The sequence below is a fragment of the Cupressus sempervirens genome, chromosome 9 (genome assembly GCF_028749045.1).
Source record: "Cupressus sempervirens isolate cs-2001-9-10 chromosome 9, ASM2874904v1, whole genome shotgun sequence".
Lineage (NCBI taxonomy): Eukaryota > Viridiplantae > Streptophyta > Pinopsida > Cupressales > Cupressaceae > Cupressus > Cupressus sempervirens.
In genome coordinates this window covers 655,451,286-655,478,055 of record NC_143126.1, presented here as the reverse complement: position 1 = coordinate 655,478,055, position 26,770 = coordinate 655,451,286, and the positions used below count along the sequence as shown (strand labels likewise).

The window sequence follows — 26,770 nt, the reverse complement described above, 5'->3', positions numbered from 1 at the left end:
CCATATGCATCCCACTCATTTAAAATCATGCTAAAAAACGGTAATTTAAAAACAAAGAATGTCCGTATATCACATCAGGCAACAAATTTGTGTACCCATTTTTAATAAACTTATATTAAAAAATTAATATGTAGGAGGCAGATCTTAAGTGACAACAAAAGTTTAAAATGGCAAGAAAAAGATGATATAAAGAACAGAAGTGGGGAAGAAGCAAACTAGGGCAAGATGACATCAGCACAGAGTAAAGGAGGACTTAACAAAGCCAGAAAAAAAAAATTGTAACAATAGAAGCTACAATCAATCATGCAAGGAAAATTAAATGTGATGGCAGCAACAAACAGCTACAAATATAGAAAATACTAAAATAGAGACGGACAGAAAGGTCAAGATTGACAAAACTCACCCAAAAAGAAAAGATACCACAGAACCTTGTGATGGAGCATAAAATTTTTGCAAATTATAATCTCCACTCAATGACTTTCATTTATACAAATATGCACAAGGATATACAAAAATTGGAAATTAGCATGAACTGAGTTGTCTATGAATGGTATCAAGACTGGTGGCAATCGTCCACAGCCTTATAGTTCTGTTACAAAGGAGATAAAAGAGGGAAAAGCCATGATTCTTCCTGGTAACAGGGCACTTATTGATGTACATCATAGACACCAACAGAACTCATAGATTGGACTTATAAATATCAATGTTATAAGTCAGCATCAACAATCTCAGAGCAATCCCTGGAATAGGTCAGATTGATGAAGTAGCATGTTCAATATCAGAACTAGAACATATAAAGAATTTGGACAATTTGGGCAATGCTTGATTGATGAGGATGTGTATATTGTTCTAAACTTTGGGAAATGAGTATACTGTTTGCCTTTAAGCATATATCAGATGTATTCAGTTCAAATTAAAATGAATAGTCAATATTATATTCGACTGGGTGAATAGGTGTCCTGATTCTTGCAGATTCAGTAGTAAAAGATACACATCCAGATTTGACTGCAGCATAATTCATTATTTGATGAGGATATAGCTACAGCAATATATCTTACTTTACAACAGTGAAGCAGTATAATCACAAATGTGTGGAAGAAGAAGACATTCAACTCTTTATACATACATGGGCCAGTGGAGTGTTAAAGACAAAGTGATGATCATTATTAAATAATTTGCATGGTCTGTATTTTCCATATCACCTAATTTGACAAAGGTTGCATACTATGCATGAATCCAGTATTTGTAATTTGCAGAGACAGCAACAAATAAATGCACAAAATAAGAAAGACCAAATTCATGAGACTCCATGACGTCATGAGTGAAGCTATGCCAGAAATTGTGATGGATTCTGACAATACTTCATGTTTGCCGCAGGTGTATTTTAATAGAAATAGAATCTTAATGAAAGATAAATATGATATTTGGAGTATGCGGAAGCCCAAAAGCCATGCGAGATGTAACCGCATAATAATCAGCCCAGACAGTCCGAGGAATTGAAGAGCCCAATAAAATCAGACTCATAAATATGAGTGCCATCAGAAGTCTCAATACCTCACAAGGCCTTCCGAGCATGAGAAAAATATTATTTGTCATCAGTCATTGGCCTCTAACGTTGTTCTATGTTTATTGCAGAAAGAAGCCCCACCATGGAATCAAAGAGAACAAGCACGAGATGAGGAGAAGCCTACACAGAATCAAGTCATCTTATTCAATTATAGATGCAGGGTGATCATCGGCATCTAATACAGGGAATATTTTAAAATTTAAATAATCACTATATGGCTCCAACAATGCCATCTATGCACATGTGATGCATACATAAATATTTACTTCAAGTTTGGAAGATGGAAATTACATCTATGATATTTCTTGTCTGTTGAAAACATGCTGCCCTATCTGCCATGGAGTCCAGATGTTCACAGCCTAGATTCTCGGGTTGGAACCACGCGAGGAAATAGAAAACAAAATTTCATATGTTCAAAGGCCGCAGCATAGATTTGTCATTAGTTCATCAAATAATTTTGGAAAATCCATTATACCTTCCAAGCCGCCTCTTTTAAATTAATTATTATAATTTGTTTGGATTCCTTATAAAGGTGGTTGTAATTAGGTGTTGTGAAGGGGTGTGCCCATTCATTTCACACCTTTTTATTATATATAAATATGTAATACAAATGGAGAATAAGATACAATTCATATTCATATTTTAAAATTTTATATATTACGAGGCACTTACGATGTACTATATTCTCCTATTGGCCAAGAAATGAATTCTTGAACAAAGCCTGTGGATTGAATTATTGGGTGAATTTTGTGCGATCCGGATAAATTTGCAATAGATGGATCATCTATAAGGAGTGTCTTTATTGTGATTTTATTTATGGCGTAATTATTTATTTTAAATTTCGGAGTTGAAATATTATTAAGTTGTGTCCTTTATAAATATTTTATTTAATTTTTATAAACATTTTAAAATTTGGATAAGTGCACTGGGTCATTATTGCAATTTAAACTTGATAAACATAGATATTGTGAAATATTTAATTGTTTATGTATTTATGTCTAGTTTGTCTCCATATCACAGGAGTTAAAGTGCATCCTAGACTAGTCTAATAATTGTGTTTATATAATTGATTCGTCGCATCTGAATTATTAAAATTGTTTATAGTTTAAATACATTGATCTTTATAAAGTTGTACGTGTCAACTTATAATATTGACTCTGATTGCCCATTTAATTAAGCACTGGTCTTTATATTACTCTTGATTCATAATCCATATGCTGGCAACTATTTCATTTCTTTCCATTGAGGAATTAATATATTCATTTGTTGCATTCATTCTTTATTTAAAACATTATCTCATTTATTTATTTATTCATAATTTTGAAGTTTAAAATTTTTCTATAATTCTTGCCGTTAGGAAAACTTTCAATACAATCACACTCTAATCAATCTACTATAAGCGTCTTGGATCTAAGTGTTTTGTTCAAGATCAGGCACACCCGCCTTGGTTTTGCAGAGCCAGAAATGCAAGGGATTTGGATCACATCGATCAATCCCGTCAAGTGGGCCATTACTGGTTGGATATCCCAGCATTGAGCAGGCAAGGCTCATAGGATTCCAATCTGCGGTTTTGAGAACCAACACCTTGATTGATAAATCTACTTCATCCAGAGGAAGGGTAGAAAAAGAACTCAAAATCTAGAAAAAGTCTAGGAACCTTAAATGAAATTAGAGTAAAGGAGATAGAAGCTAATAACAAGAAGGGACTTCATGGAGTGTGGCTGGCATCAGGGACTTTGGAAAACTAGGCAAAAGAGGAGAGGAAGGGGAATGAAGTGGCTTAAATTTGCCACCTTTGAAAAGGCTGTTTTAAAATCATCTGTAAAGACAGATTGCCTTAAACCCAACAAAGCTAAAGGCCCTTGAAATCTAACATATAGTCCCAACAAAATTCAAACAAATGCCTCAGGATGTTCTCAAATGGGGAAGTGAAACTTGTTATAAGAAACATGTTTAGCATTCTATTTATACAGCATTAACATGGCATACTAAAATTGTAAATCAAATTCAACTAGTTGTTTTTAAAAATGGAAAAATTACAAAATCAAAAAGTAGTGAAAATTGTAATGACCCCTTTTCATTGCATCAACATCTGTGGGACCCACAAACCTATTTCTGTACTTCTCAATGCACAATGAATGATTACTTAAGAAGTAAATAAAGGTGAAGATGGTTTCATTTATTTGCCCCTGGCATTTTTATGAATTTTAGATGATTTCCTATATTTTTGGAGCGCTTCTTAAATTTTAACAAGTCAGTTGGAAGCAGGCCCTCACCATTATTCTCCCCATGGGTGATTTACCTTAAAGGGACCATTTTACTATTGAGATTTATTGTGCTGTCCTTAGTCAAGCAGGTAAACCCATAGTCGGTTTTAGTGAAAGGTTGAATGTGTGAGAAAGAATTACTCAACTAATGATGTACCTATGCAGGTGTACAAGCTTTCAGACATTGGAGGCATTATCTAGTGCTCAAGGAGTTTGAGTCGTTTACAGACCATATTGCATTGGAAATATATAAGCACACAAAAGAAAATGAATAGCAAGCATGCAAAAGTGGTATCTTTTTTGTGAAGGCTGCACATTTTCTTAAACACAAGTCAAGAAAACAGAACCAAGTCACAAATGCCTTAAGCAGGTGTGTGTACTTTTGACCACCATAGGAAATGAGGAGTTGGCTTTGATGCAATCAAAAATTTGTAAGAATCTAATAATGATTCTTGGGAGATTGTGGAATGATTGAGGAATCCAGTCACTGGAAATATGAATCATATTCAAGTTGAATATTTTATGTAGGATGGCTATCTCTTCAAGGGAAAACAGTTATGCATTCCAGTTGGCTCTATGAGAGAATATTATTAGAGAGTTTAATACCAACGATTTGGCTGGATATTTTGGAAAGAATAAGACAATAGCCTTAGTAGAAGATAAATACTACTAGCTGAAGATGAAAAGAGATGTAGCAGGTGTAGGATTTGTCTAGTCGCTAAGGACACACACAAAATACAAGGTTGTACATACCACTCCCAATCCCTATGGAACCATGGGCAGATTTGAGCATAGACTCTATTTTGGGGTTTCCAAACACACAGAGGTAATGATTTCATTTTTGTGCTTGTTGATAGGTCTCTAAGGTGGCTCATTCATTGCTTGCAAGAAAACTAGTGATACAACAAGGGCGGCCAAGTTATATTTTACAGAAATTCTTTGATTGCATCGTGTTCCAACAACCAATACCTCTAATACGGGATACCAAGTTCTTTAGCCTCTTTTGGAGAACTTTTAGGGGAAAAGATGGGGACTAAGTTAAAGTTCAGTGCTGCTTATCCTCAAACAGATGGGCAAACAAAGTTTGTCAACTAGAGTTTATGAAACTTATTAAGATGCATTATTGAAGAGAAGCCAAACTAATGGGATTTGGCACTACCATGATGTTGCTCTTTTTTCAATTGAGGCTATGCATTGAGAGATTGTTAATCTCACTACTAAGGGTATTTGGCTTCAAAATATTCTCTTCACCATTCCATGGCCCATTATCCTTCATTATAACAATTAGAGTGTCATCCAGATCTCGAAGAACCTAGTTCACCATCAGAGGACCAAATACACTGAGATTCATATGCACTATATTAGGGAGTTGATACAAGAGCAAATCATTGAGTTGCAGTATTGTCCTGTAGTAGAGCAGGTTGCAGACATTTTCACTAAACCCTTCACTGTGAGTAAGTATCCTTAATTGTGAGTTCACTTCGGGTGCAAGATATTTCTTCAAAGGGGACCACTTGAATTATTCATTCTCTCTTACGAGAAGGGCATTTTCCTCACATGGGGTTTTGTCCTTCTCATTCTTCCTTGAGAATATTATGTATTTTTCATCTCTCTTTTGAGGATGAGTTTCTTCCCATTAGGTTTTCTCCCTTTCTCCATTTGTGAGGTATCGTATTGCATTTATTCATTGGTATCTAACATAGCCTAACAGTCGGGACCCATCTTGCATTGTTTGTATTTGTGTAGATTCCCCCTAAGCCATACTTCTTAAGGGGCAGGGCTGATCTGATTAAAGTGTTGTGCAGGTTCACACATATTACTTATGATTACTTAGAGGCTGCGCAGGAAAAGGAAAACAAGAATGTTGTATATGAATGCAAAAACCATGATAACACCGCTTACTATATCAATCATAGCGGAAAATTGTGCATTTAAAACTAAAAAATGATGTATTTTGGTGGCAATTTTCAACAAGTTTAGGGTATGACACAAACAACCATGTTATCAGATCTGGGACATATTTGACATGACAAAAACTTTTTCATTTTGGGTACAGGAACTTATGATACCAAGTCATATGATACCCATATTCACATAGACTCTATAGAGTAAGCTACTGCAGATATCAAGGGGAGGGGTGGCATATATGAGGATCTCCCCACTCTTAATTGTGAGTTTGCTTCGGGCACAAGATATTTCTTCGAAGGGGACCACTTGACTTATTCATTCTCTCTTATGAGAAGGGCATTTTCCTCACATGGGATTTTGTCCTTCTCATTCTTCCTTAAGAATATTATGTATTTTTCATCTCTCTTTTGAGGATGAGTTTCTTCCCATTAGGTTTTCTCCCTTTCTCCATTTGTGAGGTATTGTATTGCATTTATTCATTGGTACCTAACATAGCCTAACAGTCGGGACCCATCTTTCATTGTTTGCATTTGTGTAGATTCCCCCTAAGCCACACTTCTTAAGGGGCAGGGCTGATCTGATTAAAGTGTTGTGCAGGTTCACACATATTACTTATGATTACTTAGAGGCTACACAGGAAAAGGAAAACAAGAATGTTGTACATGAATGCAAAAACCATGATAACACCTCTTACTATATCAATCATAGCGGAAAAGTGTGCATTTAAATCTAAAAAAAGATGTTTTTTGGTGGCAATTTTCAACAAGTTTAGGGTATAGCACAAACAACCATGTTATCAGATCTAGGACATATTTGACATGACAAAAACTTTTTCAAGGATCTCCTCACTCTTTGAGGCAAAGTGAGTTGGGTAATTCCATATCTATTAAATACAAAATGAGAATCAGTTATAACCAACTACATTGGAAAAATTGAAATTGAAGAAACTTAATTCTAAAAATAAAAAGACTATCTAAACTAACTAGGTACATTATTGACCATTAAATATATATATATATATATATATATATATATAACATCATCCCTTAATGGTCAATCTATCAACTACACCAAGTTGCCCCCAAATTTGACAAACTTATTTGGTCTCAACAGCTTGGTGAGAATGTCGACAATCTGATCCTCTGTCAGAATATACCACAATTGAACAAATTTGTCTTCTACCAACTTGCGAATGTAATGACAATGAAGCTCAACATGCTTGGTACATTCATGGAAGACTGGATTTTTGGTCAGTTTGAGCACCATACTAGGGAGAAGGTCCTCATAACATTTGCATGTAAGACTGACTCACATGATGCCGTAATTTGTTCCTCAATATTCAGCTTCAATTAATGAAAGAGCAATTGTCTGCAGTTTTTTGTTGGTCCATGTTACAGCTATGCCCAAACTAAATACATATCCAAAAGTGGATTTTTTGCCATCCATTGAACCAGCCCAATCTAAATCTGTACAGCCAATCAGCTTTGGATACTTGCACCTACTATACAGAATGCCAAAACCTGAAGTGCCCTTAACATATCTGAACACCTACTTTCCTGCAATCCAATGATCAGCTTTTGGGGATATAATAAAGCATGAATGGCCTGTTTGGTTGCTGGAATAGGAATAGAAAAATTGAAATGTATTCTCTGTTTGGTACCCCAAATCAGAATAGGGAATAGGCATACATATTCCAATTTTACCACTAAAATGAGCATATGTCCATTCCAAAAAATATTTGTTATTGGAATAGGCCATTCCTATTCTCAATAATAATTTTCCAAATTTTAAGAAATTTTGGAGCCCTTTTTGAGCGCGTAAGAGCTATAGCCTAAATCATTTTTTCCCTCTCATTTTATAATGCATCATTTTCTCTGGTCAATTCTGCATTTCTAAGGTTGAATATGCAAGTTTTTCACAGCAATGTTCTGTTTCAATAGAATTCAATTTGTTTAAATTCAGTCAAAAAGAAGAAAAAATCCATTGAAAGAAAAAAATCCATTGAAAGAAAAAAATCCCATTCCCTGCTCATTCAAAAAACAATCAGCAACAAAGCACAGAAGTTTCAGGCAAAGAGCACGTAAGAATGAAACCACCATTAACGAAGCTTGGAAAATCCCTAATCTTAATTTTTTGCTGAGCTCTAAATTGTTTCCCACTCTCTGCAGCGGCCAGATTGAGGAGCGAATAAAAATAATTGTTAGGTTTGACGAAGCAGAAAAATCCCCAAATCAACAGAGTGACAGGAAAAGAACGGAATCCAAATTCATATTGAATCTTCCACAGACGATGCAGGGTAGATGGATCCAAATCCACAGCACTCATTCCAAGCAATTGCAGATTATTTCTGAAGGGGCATTCAAAGAGTCAACTTTATTTAGTTTGTGAAGGGGCGTTCAAAGAGTTGAATGTTTTGATAGCTAAACACTTCCAGCTGGAATTAACCCAAAATCATTTTTAAAGGACTGTTCAACTACCTATCAAATCTTTGGTAGCACATTTCATCGTCAGGAAGTCAGCAAAATGAGAAAGTCTTCGGATCTAACATAAATTTCAGTCACCCAACAATGACTAGATTTGCAAGGGTGGATTTTATTTAAACTTTCAGTTGTTTTGATGAGTTTCATCATCTGGGTCTCATAGTAGTAGGATTTGATAGCTTTTGAAAGAAATTGTTCAATTGCTTTTATAAACTTAACCTTATTCCAATTTCAAGTTTGTACAACCAAACAAGGGATTAACATATTCCCAATCAAATTCCAGGTGAACCAAACAAGATTGGAATTGTCACTTTCCATTCCCATTCCCCATTTCCATTCCTATACCCATTTTCTATTCTGATTTTCAACTCCTGTGCCTGCAACCAAACAGGCCCGAAATGTAGCTCACCGCAAAACTAAGATGTGGTCTTGGTGATGAGACTGATGGGGCTGCCCACTTGTTGCTTGAATGTTGTGTCATTAAATGTAAGCGAATCAGATTTGATTGATAACTTTATCCCCTTCTCCATAGGTGTAGGGGAAAGTTTACAATGTCCCAAACATATGTAGACTGAGAGATAAAAATGCAACTAGTTGTCTGCCAAACCTCAATACCCAAGCAATAAACAATAATGGAGAAGGCCCCAATCAACCATGTAAGAAATCTGGCACAAATCTTGTTTCATTGTTGCAATCAAATGTGTTAAAGTGTCAGTGATGATCATGTCATCAACATAGACAACAAGAAAAAGAAAATCATCACCAAAGTGTTTGACATACATAATATTGTTGGAAGGTGTTGGCCTGATTTTTCACCCAACCAAAAATTTTGAAATACCTTGGGAAAATCAGGAAGAAATTGTGATTCAGTTGCTTAAGGTTTCTAAAAGTGTTGCCATCCTCATGAAAACACCCTAGAAAATAGTCATGTCCTGTAAATCTGATAAATTATTCATAAATTGACATGCAAGCGCGAAATACGGATACACCAAAACCATGGTTATTTGTTTAATTTTTCATATCCCTAGGTTCCTTGGCTATTTTTCATATTAAAATGGTTGTACCTCTATAATGTTTTAAGTTGCGAAGTTGCCTTGGTCGCAACATCGCCCCATTTTGAATTCTAATTGTTTTAGCAACAGCGAGGATGCGAAGCAATTAGTCAGAGGCTCATCATGATATCGAAAGGTTTAATCATAACTGCAAAGTTAAGGTTGCAAAGGAGCGATTCAATGGAGATCGCATGATCGCAACAGGATTCTAGCTTGAAAATTTTAAGTTGCAATGGTGCAAGAGATAACCATGGTGGTCAAGTTTGATGGCCATCGAAGCTTGCACGTGGTTAAGAGTAACCCAGGTTAAGGTGGCAAAGCAGCGAAAGCATGTGATTGTGGCTTCGCAGGGTTAAGAGATGAGTTAAGGATTTAAGTTGCAAGGTTGCGATGAAGGAAAACTTTTAATTTTAAAAGGGTATCGCAACGTCGCGAGTGAAAAAGCATTGAGTACATTTCAGGTTGCGAAGTAGCGATAAAGCGCCAAAACAACATAAGTCAGCATATCGTAGCTTCGCACAGTTAAGCCATGAGCAAAGTTTTTGAGTTGCGAGACTGCGAGGAGCATTTGATAGTTAAAGGAAATAGTTATTGCATCGTCACGAGTGTTTGAGTTACAGTGACAGTTTGAGTTGCGAGGCTGCGAAATATAATCAAAACAGTTAAAGTTGAGTACTCGCGCAACTTCGCAAGTGGCAACACAGTTAATATTTCTAAGTTGAGAAGCCGCGAAAAAGCACCGTGCAGTCAAAATTTGAACTATCACATCTTCACAGGCAGTTATGGTTAACTTGAGGTCAGAGTAGCGAAGTGGTGAAAGCTTATAAATCGCACTCTCGTAGGGTTAAAGTGCAAATTAAGGTTTAAGGTTACGAAGCCACGAAACTGACAACAATAGTTAAAACAAAGGCTAGTGCAACATCGCACAATTAAAACAAGCTTTGTGTCTAGCGGTTGCGAAGTCGTGATGAGGTTAGAATGAAGGTCTTTGCAACATCGCAAGCAATGGAGATGCTAAGCCCTAAACTGCTAAGATGTTGCGAAAAGGTCAGTTTGATGGTCATTGCAAGATCACAACGGTTGAGAAATTGAAACGTTAAACACTTGCAAAGGAGCGATAAAGCTTTAAAATAAGTGATCACAGTTTTGCAAGCCCATGCAGTCAATGAAGAAATAAGGTTGCGAAGTGGTGATTAAAGGGAAGCGCAACATTGTAAACCAAACATAGCAGTTAAGAAAAGTGGTAAGAAGTTACAAAACAGCTTAAGGTAACCCATTTCGCATGGTCGCTACGGTTAACCCGAGGTCAGGGAAAAGGGCTCCGATGGTGCGAAAATGGCTTATCGCATGATCACTCGGGTTAAAGAATGGTTAAGGGTTAAAGACGCGAAGTTGTGAGAAGCTAACATGTGGCGAGGACAAGTGATGTAGTGGGTGAGGTGGCAAATCCAGCTAGTAAGGAGATGACACGTGGCGCCCAATTGGAGGTCAACAAGAGGTTTGACCAAGATAAAAAATGAGAACATGAAATTCCAAGTATTAAAATATTGAAAATTCTTTCAAACAAGTTATACGTGCATTCTATGTGAGATATGAAAGATTTAAATAAATTTGAAATATTGTAAAGTCAAAATTATATGATTTTTTAAATTTTTCATCCTTTTAAATGCTATGAACATGGCCAAAAGCCTAGAATTTTCAAATGAGCACCAAAGGGGCCATTTTAATCCGAAATATGGAGTGCAATATACCGTTGGAAAGGGCAGAAGATGAATTTTCCGTTTTTGCAATCAAAATGTGTATAGGTCTTCAATGGCAGAAGTTATAGGCAGTTTTATAAATTCTGGGGCATTCTCAACAGAATTAGTGTTTTTCATCATTAAGCTTCAGAATCAATTAAGAAGTAGACAGGGAAGTTTGTTGGCTCCAGACTTGGGGAAAAAATGTTCTTAAAGTGTTATTTTTGCCTCTAAAAACCATATGGCATGAGTTTTACTGGTTGTTTTGTTTCCCTTTCAAGTCAGTTATATGATTGTCATTCTAATGGCATTATTGAGGATATTTTCAAACAGAATGATGGGATTTGATTTTCAGTTACAGGAAGAGAGTAAAGAGAAGTTTTCATCAGCGGGTGGAAGTTCTTCAAGTGGACAAATGGCAGCAGCATAGCAGATTCGGGATTTCTTCCATTCTTTATAATCTTTTCTCCTCTTTCTTTAGGGTTGGTTCCAATCTTTTGGAAAGTTTCCAACGCTATGATTCCACCATTCTTCAGCATTTCTATTTTGTAATGAACAGCAGTTAGTGAAATTACATAGATAGTCCTAATCTATTCAGTTGTTTTATGAGTCATTTTCATACACCCTTTATGTACTTGTTTCAAGGAAATGAATAAAGTGCAACAACAAGTTTCTCTTCAATCTGATTCTTGTCTCCTATTCGTGTTGTCTGTAATGTTTTGTCATTTACGAACAAAGAGCTTAAACCCAATGGCAACTCCTTAAAGTTGTATGTCTTGATATGTTTTGTTGTTGAAACAAAGAGCCAAGTAAATGCTTGATGTATTTGACTGGATTGCAGATTTCATGAAAGGATAGTTCGAGTATGAGATTCAGATGTTTGATTCACAAAGTGATAGGATAGATCTGGAGTCTTGATATATGAGATATATTAATAATTTTCAAGGATGTGTGTTAATAATTTGTAGAATTGCCCAATAGATAAGGCACTGATCAGCTACAAGATCTATATGTTTGTTGTTCATACCTTGGTTTTGCTGATAATCAACACATTAATCAAAGTATTTTCCCTTTTATGTTGAAGAGCTAAAAGGATTTACCCGCAATTAGCTTGTCAAGTTCATAGGTCATGTTATTAGCTATTCCATGTCTATGTTGTTGACCATTTTGCCCCCCCCTGTTTTCCAAACGTTGACCAATTCCATGAAAGCCAGGGTGGCAGCCTTGATCCACATTCATTGACTAATTATTACTTGCCACGCAAGCCTAATAGGAATACAAAAAAATCCTTGACTATTCTCTTTTATTCCTAAGTCTTGAATCTTTTCATATTTGCATGCTATATCCTTATGAAGATTTCAAGTCACGATCATGCGACTACCTTTCTATTGCTCGGTCGCTCCAATTTGTGACTTAGCCGTATGATGGGTCGCAAATGTGCGAAACGATTATCCCAACAGTCTACACAACTTCGCGAGATAAAAGATTAACATTCAAATGCAGGTAGCAAGGTTGCGAAAGGTGTTGCATCATCGTAGGAGATTTAGAGTAACCATGGTTCAAGCTGTGAAGCAACAAAATGCTCAGGTCGCGTGATCGCGGGGTTACATGCTAAACTCAAGGTTTGAGTTGCGAGCATGCAATGAATTGACACCTATCTTAGTGGACCCTTGCATATACCTCTTGTTCGCATCGTTGCAAGGGTCAAGAATTTTCCGCGAATAAAGGTTGCTTATCTCAATTGATACATTCCATAGATGAGCTTCAAAGTTTTAAGTTGCGACCGTGTGATAGTCAATTGTTACAGTCAAACTTAGTTCAGTGCATCATCGCAGAAGATTAACCATGGGTCAAAGCTGCAAAGTGGCGATCCCCTTTGTTCACATTGTCACATGGAGTCAAAAGTTGACCATGGTTTAATTCCATGTTGTGCAAGTGTTCGCAAGGTTAACATCAAAGTTAAAGTCTTAAGTCGCGACTAGGCAATCAACGGTTAGAAGGTTGCCTTCACATGGTCAAAGGTGTCAAGTTGCAATCAAGATTTGGGTCGTGACTATTCGAAAGGCGATGCAAGCAGAGTTAAGTTCTCAATAGTCGCAGTGTCACAAGCATTTGGTGCCAACCTCAATTCTAAGTTGCAAAGTTGCAACCAAGGCAAGTTGATGTCGCATCATCGCGCTATTAGAAGACTATTAGGTCTAAACCGCAATGACGGTGTGAACAGCCAATTTCATGATGTCATAGGGACGCAACAGTTAAGGAGCCAACATGATTTCAAGCTACAATGCAACGATCAAGCATAAACAAGGGCAGTTGCAATTTAGCAAGGCTAAACAATTAAAGAGAAATTTAGACTACAAAGCCGTGAACAATGGCAATGGCACAGGTCAACGTAAAAATAGAAAGCTAGGCGAGATGGCAAAATGCTGAGAGGTATTGGGCCACGTGGCAATGTTAGATGGTTGACTCCATTTGACTTGATGACATGGCTGACTTGGCATGTTGAGAACAAAGAGAAGCAGCACTTAAATGGTGAACAAGTTATCAATTACTTATAGCCACTTTCTTGAGTATTCCCCATGCTTGGTAGATGCAATTTTCTTCCTCTCGCCGCTTGCTTATCCACCTACCCAATCAAAATGATTATGGCCACCGATTCTATGTCTTCCAGGCCAGATTTGCACGTAAAATATTTGATCTCCTGTATGGGGACGTGCACCTGATCATGATTTCCTCTACACACCAATTATTGCTCCTCTACAATCTCAACTCTACCTAGTTAGAGTTTGAACTCAACGTAATATCAAATTTATTCCTGAACTATATAAAAGGCAATTGTAAATATTTGTAAAGGGTTCTTCTTTGCATGTATGTTGCAGCAACATTATGCTCTGCAACTTTGCTTTTCATTAATGAAATCTATGTTCCTTACCTTCTCTTGCCATTTTGCTGTCTAGTGCATGTATATGCCTTGTACTAAATGTTTTCTTTCTATCTTCCTAAGTTTACATGTTGTGTTCAATCTGTTGGCAATCGTTGCATAAGTGAATTTTATCTTTCCTTTCAACGTTTCATCAGTTTCAAACCTGCATGTTGCTTTGGGGAATAGACTGAAGTTAAGTCTAGTGTATTTTGGGTTTTCATTGATGTTTTGTGCAGTTGTAGACAAAGTTGTGACCATTCAATCTAGGTGCATCACCCCCTTTAGATTAGACTAGCTAGTCTGATTTCCTCCATCTCCTTCTCCCTTTTCCTACAAAGAGTAGTTAAGTACATCTTGATTCTAAGGAAGTCAGCCTTCTCTGGAGATTCGACCTCAGAGCGCAAGTCCCACACTTGGAGGTCATTTCCATGTTACACAAGGTTGCTTGAGGGTCATACCTCAAGCAAGGGTGCAAACTTTTGTGTCAACAGTTGTTTGCCTAAGTATAGAAAAATTGGGGTTTCGATCTATTGGTACCATATGAACGAATCTGAGGTTTACCCGCCTAGGTTGGCCCCGATGTCTAAATAGGTATGTTGAACATAGGAATTAGCTGCCCCTAGATGTATTTTATTCTCATCATTGGGTTTTTGAAACCTATAGTTTTAAACACCAACAGAAGGGTTGCACTAAAAGCCACAATCAAATAAATATTTGATCAATCTTAAGGTATCATGCTCGAGGAGGTTGTTTCAGCCCATAGCGTGCTTTCACAAATCTACATTCTTGATGTTCTTTGCCAACAACATAGAAATCAGGAGGTCGTGTCATGTAGACTTCTTCCTCCAACTCATCATTGAGGAAGGCACTCTTAATGTCCATCTAATGGAGTTTCCAGCCATATTGGGTTGCAATGGTAAGAAAAGGAATTGTCCACAACTTGGCAGTAGGAGAAAAAGTCTCCTTATAATCAACACCCTCCCATTGTGTGAATCCCCAACTACCAAATTGACCTTGCATTTATCCAACGTATCGTTTGCATGATACTTGACCTTATAAACACAGTTACAACTAATAGGTTTCTTCCTAGAAGGAAGACCAAAAAGAACCCAAGTGTGATTATTCAAGAGACTATGGTATTATGCCTTCATAGCCTTTCCTCACTTGAGAAAGGTCCTTACCCTCTAAATATATTTGGGGCTTATAGATGTTGTGGATGTTGGTCAAAAGAGCAAAATTGGTTGTGTTTTATTGCTTGCTCTTTCTGTGAATTGATTTAAACCTTAATGAGCTCATCATCATGAAGATCTACTACAGTCTTGGTCCACCACTTCGGTCAAAGGGTAGCAATACCAACAATAAGCACGACAGAGAGACTATCTCCTAGAAGAAATAGAACAAAATCATTTGTATGTAGATTCTGAGGAAAATCAGGTGGTGTTGTATAACTAAAGGTAGACTCCTACACCTATAAGAACCAAGAGGAAGACTAACACCTACATTAGAAACCTTAAAGGTTGATCCTTAAGATTGGCAGTAGAAAGACATAGATCAGCAATCTCATCAAACACAACATCACAACTGAATGAGACAACCTATCTACACATCAGTCAACCTGTATGCCTTCTGATTGTCGCTCTAACCAAAAATCATAAGTTTTCAACTCTCTAAGTCCAACTTGGCACACTTGGTTTCTAAAATTCATACATGAGTTGTAGAACCGAAGACTTGCAAATGGTCCACCTTAGGCTTGTGAACTAGCCAAGCTTCTTCAAGAGTCATCTTCTTAATAGCTTGTGTAGATGACCAATTCTAAAGATAGACTGCAATATAAATTGCTTCCGCCCAATATTTATTATGAACATTTCTATGTTCCATCATAGAACAAGCCATTTCAATAATGGTATGATTACTACATCCAATAACACCATTCCACTTAGAGGTGTATGGTGTGGTGAGTCAGGGCTTAATGACATGTTGAGCACAAAAAGTAGATAAGCTAGATTAACAACCACCCCCCCCCCCCCCCCCCCAACTTACAAAAATAGTTTGAGAAGTTCACTCATTCTCATGTAGGCCTTATACTACTAAAATGTATTGAACAGGCTGATTTTTTCTTAAGAAAAAACACCCTCATTTTTCCCCTAAAATCATTAACAAATAATAAAAAATGCCTAAACCCAAATTGACAGGCTCCACAAACTACACAATTTTGAGCTTGAATATCAAGTAGATCAGCAACAAAACCCTCCCAGGATAACTAAGAGAGAGAGTACATTCAAGTGCCCATAACATTGATACCAAAGTCTGCTGATGGAAGAACTCCTAGCTGCGATGGTGTGATCCTAAGAATACCACAATCAGCAAGCCTATAAAGACCATGATCCACAAGTCCTATAACTATTGTAGTGCAAGTCTCCATATCAACAATGTTACAGGTGTTCAAGCTGAAAACAATATCCAATTGCAAAGAACAGCTCATAATCTAGCCGATCGAGAGAAGATTAAGTTCCATGGCTTAAAAAGGTATACATTAAGAAATATTACATTTCTCCCTCTAGAGTGAATCTACAAAATGCCTTTACTGATAACTACATATTGCTCTCCTCCAAAGATCACTAAATCAGAGAATGAATCGAGTTTTGTGAATCAATCCCAACAATGAGTAAAATGTCATGAAGCCCCTAAATCTATGTAGCAAGCAAAAGACTTCACTAAGTCTACAATTCTTTTGGCCATGAAGGCAATAGAAAGCAGATTCTTTCTAATTAGAATGCTTTGCAACATTAGCCTCGAGTTAAGATCCTCCCTACTTTTGCTCAAAAGCCAACTGAAGCCAATAGTCAACCTTTGTGTGACCATACTTATAGCGATTAATTACACTGAGCATTCTTTTTCTTCTTCCATTATGAGAAGAAAGAACCAGAGCCTTTCAGCTAAGAAGATTAAGTCGTCCCTTTGCTCTTAACAAAAGATTTTGCAAAGAATGCTTTTTGTGGGGAAGTTGAACTAGCACTACTCCCAAATTGTTGTTTCCAACGATTTTACTGTAGAAACTTGTTTAAGAGATGTGGAAACATCAAACTAACATTCATTAAAGTAAAGTGGATTGTTTCTATAAATACTCATAGGATTTTGGCAAACTCTTCAAAATAATAACCAACATATCTTCCTCCTCCATTTTTCTTCCAATCCTCAAGCTGATCATGGATGTCCTTGATTTTTGTCAAAAGATCCTAAAAAAATGCTCAAAAGATTTTGCAAAGAATGCTTTCTGTGGGGAAGTTGAACTAGCACTACTCCCAAATTGTTGTTTCCAATGATCTTATTGTAGAAGCTTGTTTAAGAGATGTGGAAACATCAAACTAACATTCATTAACGTAAAGTGGATTGTTTCTATAAAATACTCATAGGATTTTGGCAAACTCTTCAAAATAATAATCACCATATCTTCTTCCTCCGTTTTTCTTCCAACCCTCAAGCTGATCATGGATGTCCTTGATTTTTGTCAAAAGATCCTACAAAAATGCTCACTAATCCATCATAATCAACAAGAGCATGTTCTTAAGAAAGAACACACATCCCTTATCTAACAACTCGTGGAGATCCTTCAAATGATTCTAGATCTCATCAACAAACTTGCCTAGAGTCACTTGCAGTATCTAATCATCAATGACAAAGAGTTTGATGAACATGATAGCTTCTATGTTGTTCTCATCACACTTGTCCTAAAACTTTCCAATATTGATAGGGCGTGTAGACATGCATGTGCGTCAAGACAACAATATTCGAAAATAGTTAGCATATGGTGCTTCCAAGTGTTATAATTCTTTCCATTGAACTTCATACTACTGTCAAGAATGATTGATGCCATTGTGTCCGGTTCCCAAGGCACTGAAAATAGAGACAAAATACTTCATCTTGAAATCTATTGCAAAAATCCCAATGCCCTAAGCAAAAAATTGAGATAAGTTGTGGGCACAAATTTTGAGGCATAAATGTCTCCTTGTACAACTCCCAACATAAAAAATTTAAAAAAAGCAATTCCTAACCATTAGTATAGACATAGAGACTCTAAGTTGTTCCAAAAATTCAAACTCTTTTAAACCCCAAAAATATTTACGAATCTTCTCAGAAAGATTGAATATGCTAGCTGCAATAAAATAACAAACGCCAAAAAAAAACATACCCTAGTCATGAAACAGGATTTCACAAAAGGGTTTGAAAAGCCCTAGTCAAAAGTTATAAGCAATGTTTCGCTTTGAAAAGCAAATATTTGTAGAAGAAAAATACCTGCAAAAACCCTCTAAAATGAACACAAAAAGACATAAGACAAAGATTTGTCTCACCCATTGTGCAGGTAAGATGCAAAAAAATGTGTTTCAGGGGGTCATTCTTTTTCTAAAGGTCATGGAACAAAAAAGACCAAATATCTATTCACATGAGCCATTAATGTGTGCAAACAACTTCAAGAGAGCCGAAAAAACCAGGAATGTAGTTGTCACAAGTTGAAACCCCTCAAAAAATAGACTCAAGAAAGGTGACGCGCAGATTTGAAAAAACACACGATTTGCAACAGCACAAACAGCAAAAAACACAAGGTTGAAAGCTCATGATTTGAAGATGCAAAAGATTTTAATCGTCACGGCCTCGTTTTAAATGGGGACCCACTCCTTTCGCTTTGGCCATAGAAGTAGGTGCTCTTAGGAGTCTTAGCTAGTAGCAATTTCCATGTCTCAAGACTTGGTGAGAGTTTGGGTTTGGGGAGAGTGAGAGGTTAGCCAAGTTCCTAAATCTAAGTCCCAATTCAAAAGGGAGAGCTTTGAGAGGCATGAAAACAACAAGTATGGAATGGTGATTTTAAGTGAAATTTCAAATTCCCAATTCCTGGGCATTTGCCACTAAGGGGAAATTTCCCAACTCAAGGCATTTTTCCCCCTTCTCAAATTCCCCAAGAAAGTGCCTTTTTTACCCTATAATGAGCATCCAAGAAATGAGTTTAATGGCAAGGAAGGGGGTGCAATAAATCAAATTGAAGAGAGAAGTAATGACAAGAGTCCAAAGCTTGGGAAAGACTTGGTGATGAAACTGGGGAAATTCTTCAAAAGTGGGCATTTTTTGCCCTCTCCGTGGGATTCCAATCCCAATGAAGGCTAACATTCCACCCCCTCCAAGTGAAGAAATCTATCCATTACAATCAAGCCCATGTTATTTCATATTGAATTTGGCAATGTGAACGAGTAAAGGGGTTTAATTAACTAAGTTTTGGAAGTAAAAAGACAAAGGGGAAATTCACCAACTCTAGGCATTTTCTGCCCTCCAAACGCAAGCAGAATCCCGAAGGTAACTAGAATTCCGCAATGAAATAGGAGATATTGAAACATGTTTGATGTGTGGTGAAGATGGAAATCAATAATACGATCAATGGAAGACAACATCTGATGAATGAGGCTGCAAGAAGGAATCATATCAGACCCTGAGACAACACGATCAGACCTTTAGAAACCAAAATTTTGAATTAAATCATGAGGTAGAAAGGCTGTGAGGTGTTGCGAACTCAAGTGCAGCAGATTCCCCATGAGTGGACATTTTCCTCCCTTCTCAAAATCCCCACACAAGAGCATTTTCTGTCCAGGGGTAGATTTGCAGCGAACAAGTCATGAAAGGGTAGAAAAACATGAATTTTATTTTCCATTCTGTCTCTTGTCCAAGTCTTCCCAGATAGGGGTTTGAAAAAGTTATAATTAAATATTTTTTGGGCACATAAGGCCAAAGTTGGCCCCCTAGATGGTCGTGCCTCTTGGCCCCCCAAATCCCTTATACAAGGTGAGTGAATGCAGTTTATTTGCACATCATTTGAAAAACAAATCGAGTTCTGCAATTAGTAGCAAAATTTCCCCTTATAAGGCAACAAAGTTTCACCCAAATTGGGAAGCAAATTTTACCAATTTTGAGCACTGTTCTTTTACAAGAGGCAGCAAATTGCATCTCAGCATCAGATCAGGCAGCGAACTCACTTGGGAGATCATGGATGAACATTGGAGAAAGATCAAAATTTTGAGAAAGACAAAAACTGGACAGATTTGAGTATATCTATTTCAAAGTCTGGGCTGAAAGGGACGGTGAGAATAAAATCTGGAACTTGTTCGAACAGAAAACTTATTTCCAGATTTTAGCATGATTTTCACCTCAAAGTTTGCAAGCAAATGAGGACATCTAGCTTCCAACTTGAGACAATCGATGATTTCATCTGTTCTTGCTTGATACGATGTAATTTCTTTCATGAAATATTCAATTTCCTTACAAGTTGTTGCTTATCATCCCACAAGCTTAATGCATTTTTTTCATTGTTTTGCAAGGTGAGTTCAAGAAGGAGAAGTTTCGAGATGTTCAAGACTTCAAGAAAATGCCTACTGCTCAGGCTCAAGGATTCCTACTGAGAAGAGAGATGCAAGATCAAATTACCAAAGGGCAATTCCAACCACGAGAAGGATTTCATCACTTCGAGAAGTACCAAAAGATGAGGATCAACTTCTCAAAGATGCAAAGTACAACCAAGTTCCAGTCAAGCAATAAGAAATTTTCAAGGAAAGATGATGAAAATTTGAGAAGAAGCAATTTGGGAATATGTCATCTTGGAGAGTTTGACAATGTTGACTATCAAGAGATATTTTCTCTTCATCAAAAAATGATCAAGTCGGCATGATAAGTGATTCTCAAAAACCTTATAATTTTCTTATTGGCCCTCAAGGTGGTGCTCTCATGTAATTGGTTGGCAACCCTAATTAAAGTTTGTAGGGATGAATCTTGGCTCTTAATCTTGAATGAATCTTGGCCGTAATGGAACGGCTATAAAAGTCCAAGGCCTTCTCATTTGTAATTATTAGTTTTTTTAGAGTTTAGTAAGAGGAGAATTGGTGAAATTGTTGCCATAATTCCTCATTTAGGATTTTATTTCATGTTAAGTAGAACTAGATGGATGGAGGATATTGTTGAATGGTGATCAGTGTGAAGCTAGAGTCCATACATTATGTTACTTGTTGATTGCAAGTAAAGGTGTAAGGTTAGTCTGGGTCTAAATTGTGAGTGTTTTCTATTGGGGATGTTCATTTAAATTAAGTCTTCATAAAGTATTTGGATGAGCACTGACAATGTAAAAATCATTCCAGCATCCATAAAATAGAGCACTCTCCTATGCCTAGTTTTGGTGAAGCAAAGATTGGTTAGAGGCTCACCCCATCATCAACATTATCCTACATTTATAGAGTTAGATAGAATTTTCCTTTTGTTTGGTTGGAAGTGTGTGAAGAGGTTAAAGTAAAGTTAATAGCCACTGAATGAATAGAGTACATCCTTTTGTGATACACCATATCACATCATAAAACTGAGTGGAAGTCCACAATTAAGAAGGAACCAGGTTGTCTTATTTTATCACACAATTTGTCTACATTGTTCAGCATATGAGCATCTTTATTCAAGAGAGGATTGAGTATTTGATGTTTCATCCAGAAACATTGAGTGTTTGATTCTGTATGTTGTACTGGAACAAAACTTACATCAACAAATATACAAATATCTCCTACATTATGGAATGAATAGGGCATACTAATGAGAGGACAAGCATAGTCAGCCAGTTCGTTATTTCATTGTATTAATCTATAGGTCTGCTCTTTGCCTTATAGAAGTCAGATATACAGCTTATATTCAGATATCTATCTCTTATTCTGATTGACTGAATGTCTTATTCTCTCTTCATAAATATTGATCCTTATGGATTAAATGAAGAGATAAGTTTCCAATTCCATTTTATATTGATCCTTCCTCCCCATTTATATCTTTTGTGGGGAAGGTTACACCTCTTCACCATTTCTGCACTTTTCAATTCTCACACCTTTTTCAAATTACCACCCTTTGGAAAGTTCACAATCTTCCACCATTGCTGCCTTTTTGGAATTTGCTTCCTTCTTCCATTAATCCTTCCTTGATTCCTATGCTACCTTTCTGCAGATCAAAACTGTGTTATATCTCATAACTGAACTAACTACAATTATCGTCCTTACGATGATCCTTTCTTCCGCGCCTTCGAAAAATAACTTTCCCTCCTATTTATACCTTCATGATGGGAGAGAAAGACTTTCATTATTACAAACTTTCAAGAGACTCACAAACCTTCGTCCTTTATGCCCTTTAAAAGAGTCATGACCTTTCCTAACTACCACCTTTCAAAAGAGTCCCAACACTTCATCAATTTCTTCCCATTCCAATCTTTTTCCATTACTCCTTCCTTAGTTCCCATGCTCCCTCCTTTCTTCTTTTCTCTTTGTCCCCTTCGAAATGAAACTCTCTTCTCCCTCTTATATCTCATGTTTGAGGGAGTCCCATCTTTCTATTTGACTCCTTTTGACCATTTATTAAACTTAATTATATTTTTAATTTAATTCTTTTCTATTTTTATTTTTATTTTATTTATAATCTAGGGAACATTACAGTTACGACTGCAAATGTATATGTAGTTGTCCATAATGTCAAAATACATCTTAGGTTCCATGTGGTAGGTATGACTGCAATTATCTAGTCAATCACACACAGCTTCAAACATATGGAGATTTTTGGTTACTAGATTATGCTCACAAATGTCAATATAATTATGGATAACTTTAAAATAAAAGTGCAAATTTGAATACTTTGAATACTTGGTTGTGATCACAAATATGTGTCTAGTTATGCAGAATTTCAAAATTAGGTTGCGGTTTTTAATATCTCCATAAATTATTTGGTATGGACTTGGTACAGGAATCATCACTAGAGAGAAACAGCCAGGACTGGGTGGTCTAACTATAATCCCCACAACTTATTAGGACAGATTATTTTGGGGCATTATATTGAATCAAGGAGGGCAAATCCAATCCTTTTATCTTCTCCAAGGCCAATCTGATTGGATCAGGTGGGGTAAGCAAACCTCCATATCAAACTCCCCCCCAATCCCCTATTAATAGCAAGCTAGTAGTTAAGCCATAGTGGGGCAAACAGTTGTTCATTGGTATGGGATTCCATAAACACAAACTTAAACTCAGAAAAAATAGAATTTAAAAGATTATAACTACAAAAATCAATATAATTGTACCTCATTTCAAATTATATTAGGCTTCTGCCTACTAGTTAATGGCAAAAAATATCCTGCCCATTCATGGGCTCCCTAGAGTTAATCCTACCTGTTGTGAGGTTTTCACACCATCGCCCCATTGCAAATGGGGAGCCCCTCATTTTGCTTGGCAGTAGGTTAGTTATCTTAGTTTGGTTTCAGTTTGGTGGTAATTTACAAGTCTCCAAGTCAATAGGCTAAGTTCGGGCAGCTCTGGGTTTTGATGAGGAAACCAAGCAATACTTACAAAAAAAATTGGCAACCTTGGAGAGTTCCACAGGCTGGTTAGACACTGACCACCCTCTGGAACAAATTTCCAAGAGTACGTCAGAGTCCAACCTCCCCTTGGTAACTCATTTCCAACATCCTCCTGATTTCCACACCTTTGATGAGCAATTTTAACCCCTATCAGATTTCTGCCTAGCATATTTGGACACTTTTTTAGGCAAAGTGATTAAGTCCGAATTCCTAACTAACATTAATCTTGAGAAGAATCAAGTAGTAAGGAGGAAAGTATAGCAGGCATTAAAGGGCATTAAGGCCAAGTTCCAAGACCAGGTGAGAATTTGACCTGGCCTTGGAACAAATTTCCAAGACATGTAAGATTCCCGCCCTCCCCTATGAGACAAATTTCCAAAATATTGTGTGAATTCTGCCCTTCATCTAAGAAAACTTCCAAGTTACATAAGGATTCTGCTCCTCGCTTAGACAAAGTTCCAAATCTTGAACCCAATCAGATCTCTGAAGAAAAAGATATCAGGATGGAGTCAGATCCCAAAATGAAAATACATTGCAGTTAGTGAGGTGAAATTGAAGTAGGATTCTGAGCGATTGAAAGAAGAAATTTGGAGATAATCCTTGGAACTTAGTTCCAAGGTCACCAAAGAATAAGTGGATTTCTAAGTTGTAACTCTTTGTCTTCCATAGGTGCTTTATAGTGTGGTGCTTATTAGCTGTAAGAGCATATTTGGGCTCATGAGCGCAGAATACTTGGAAACAATTACCAATATAGGAAAAAGTTGAGCATAAATGTAAAAAAAATTGAGACCGTGACATGTTAGGTCATGAGTGCAAATATCCATGACTACATTCATGTAATAATTGGAAATCCATAATCTTCAAATTTAAAAGTTAATGCACTAGCTTGTGATTGTAATTTTCTCTGTAATTGTCCATAAATATCAAGTAAATTCAGGATTTTGCATGTTACATAATGACTGCAATATTCCTATATAATTACCAGAATTACTATGAGTGTTGGGGACAGATAAACACAGGGATGAGGTTTTGAGATGGTTGCAAACCCTAGATTTTAAAGATATAGCAAGGGACCAGTAAAATAACTTCAAGAAATTAAATGAATTTTGAAATTTAAAAAATTTAAAATAATATGCTGATTTGCCAATGGCAATCTCCTCTCACAGTTTTTTGGAGTTTTTAAGCAGTCTTTTTGATAGATGTCTTCCATTATTTTTATGCAGCAAATCTGCAGGTAGTCCATTCTAAAAACAGGAGACATCCTATAACTGAGACATCTGGCAAGTCACGAGGATACAAGGGATGCATAACCAGGAGAAACTTCCGACCATCCATGATTTTAATTTAGGTAAAAATTCAAGAATTTATTTACTTGGTCAGTAATCTTATTTTAGACTCAAATTCAGGTACTAGGTTATAACTATTACACAAAACATTAAAATTAACTTAGAAGAAAATAACTTTATAATTGAAAACTGAAGTAACAATCAGTTAACTTTTGTGTGATTCAAAAAAACATTTTTTAGATCGGTAATATTTATGTATCTTATTGATTCATAGAGCTTTGCATATAAACCCACTTATGTTTGGCAGAATTAGACCTTGACTCATCAGCATAGATCCACATCCAACAGTTCATAAAATTCCATTAAAGCCTCTTGGGCGTCAACTGGACATGGCAAAAACATCTACAACATCATACGCTATTTACTATTACCTAGTATCCATATATGTTCCGACTGTCTGACATACAAGTATTACAGAAAATATAAACCAAGCCCGTTACTAACAAAATTAGGCAGTCTGGACCAGCAACTACAACATTACAGGACCAAAAAAATTCAGAACAGGGGCATCTCACCCTACTGACTTTTTAAGCATTTCTTCCTTCAACTCATTTGGAATGAACATCCCACCGCGCATGTCAACTTTGCCCTTTTTCCATTCCCTCAGTAGCTTGACAAAATCCACACAGCCATCTTCTGGTCGCAGCTCTGCTGTCAATTTCATCTTCCTTCACCTCTCAGATTCCATGCACTTCATTTCCTCCTCAACCTCTTGCATATACAATAGCAGACCTTCCCAGCCTCCCTATGCATCTTCAATTTGTTTCTCCTTCGGCTTTTAAGAACTCCAAAACATGAATGAGTTTAACTCTCCGTTTGCATCCTCTACAACTCACCACGGTCTGTCCCTAATAGATATCCCAACACCCCATTCTGCTCATCGGAAAATTGGGATCATTCCTCCTGACCACTCTGGCTTAACACAGACACGCATTGCTATCAAAGCCCTCTCTACTGCCCAGTTCTAGTGTCAATGCTCGAAAAGAGAGGATATATCTAAGTTGATCCTCAGCCTTAAATCAATTTTCAGAAATCAATCACCTAACATCTACATTATGCACCCTCAATGTCTATCATCATCAAATTTAAAAACTACTCTCAACCTTTGGATAATAATTTCACTTCTGAAAGCTGGCAGTTGATTTGGCAAGTTGAGAAAGAAATTTGCCTCAATCCTCTTTGTTCTGTCGTTTTACCTGCTCGGCAAGTCTTTATAAACAAAAATGCTCCAGACTTGAAAGAAATTGTGTGGCCTCTTTCTCGAGAATTTTGGAAGCCTCTCGTGATATCACTTCATTCCTGGACTGTGACATTGATGCTGTAGGTCAATGTTGAAAGCCTCATTAATCCTAGTCCAGTTTAGGGAGAATGTGATTTAAGGCTCATCAATATATAATTGAGGCTCTCCATCATAGTCTTTAACAGCTATGACCCATATTCACCTTTCCTAGTGTATGAACACATACCTTGGCATGCCATAACTTTCTCCTTTCATACCATGCCCTCCACTTTTATATAAAAAAATCGCCCTACAATCCACTAAAGTCTTCTATTAATTCATCCTTAGCTTGGTCTGATAATAAAACCCCTACATTTGATAACTTGTCTGCAACATTATTTGCCTCTTGCAATACATAACTTTGAATTCAGTGAAAGCCTCTAAAATCAACTTAATCCTTTGAATGAATTTATTCAATTGCTATGTTCCAGATTCACCTTTGATAATTCTGTTGGTGATATTTCTACAAATCCTTCTCCAAATGTAATTTCCTTACCCCCAATTTCTGTGCCATTTGGACAGCAAAGACTGCAGCCTAACTCTCTGCTTCATTTTCGCACCTATTGGGAGCCTCTTCGCTCCAATCAAATGTATATTTCCTTCCTCATCCCTTGCCACAAAGCCTGCCCCTGATGGACCCCAGCACCATCAAAGGTGACCATCATCCACTCTTTATCTGGGGGTCTCCAAGAGACCTTCTTTATCTTGGTTGAAAGAGGTTGAACCCTCAAAGCCCCATAAGCAGGCCTGAATTTAATCATAGGCCAATTTGATTATGTTCTGAGATCATTTTGATTGAAAGAGATCTT

The 26,770-nt window shown here is 36.8% G+C and overlaps 1 protein-coding gene across 1 annotated transcript in view; it reads right to left on the bottom strand.

Annotated features, from left to right (window-relative positions):
• LOC149540434 (serine/threonine-protein kinase PBL27-like) overlaps positions 1 to 26,770 on the bottom strand; it is an 86,475-nt gene that overhangs the window by 28,458 nt on the left and 31,247 nt on the right. The gene's annotated exons all lie outside the window — the stretch shown is intronic.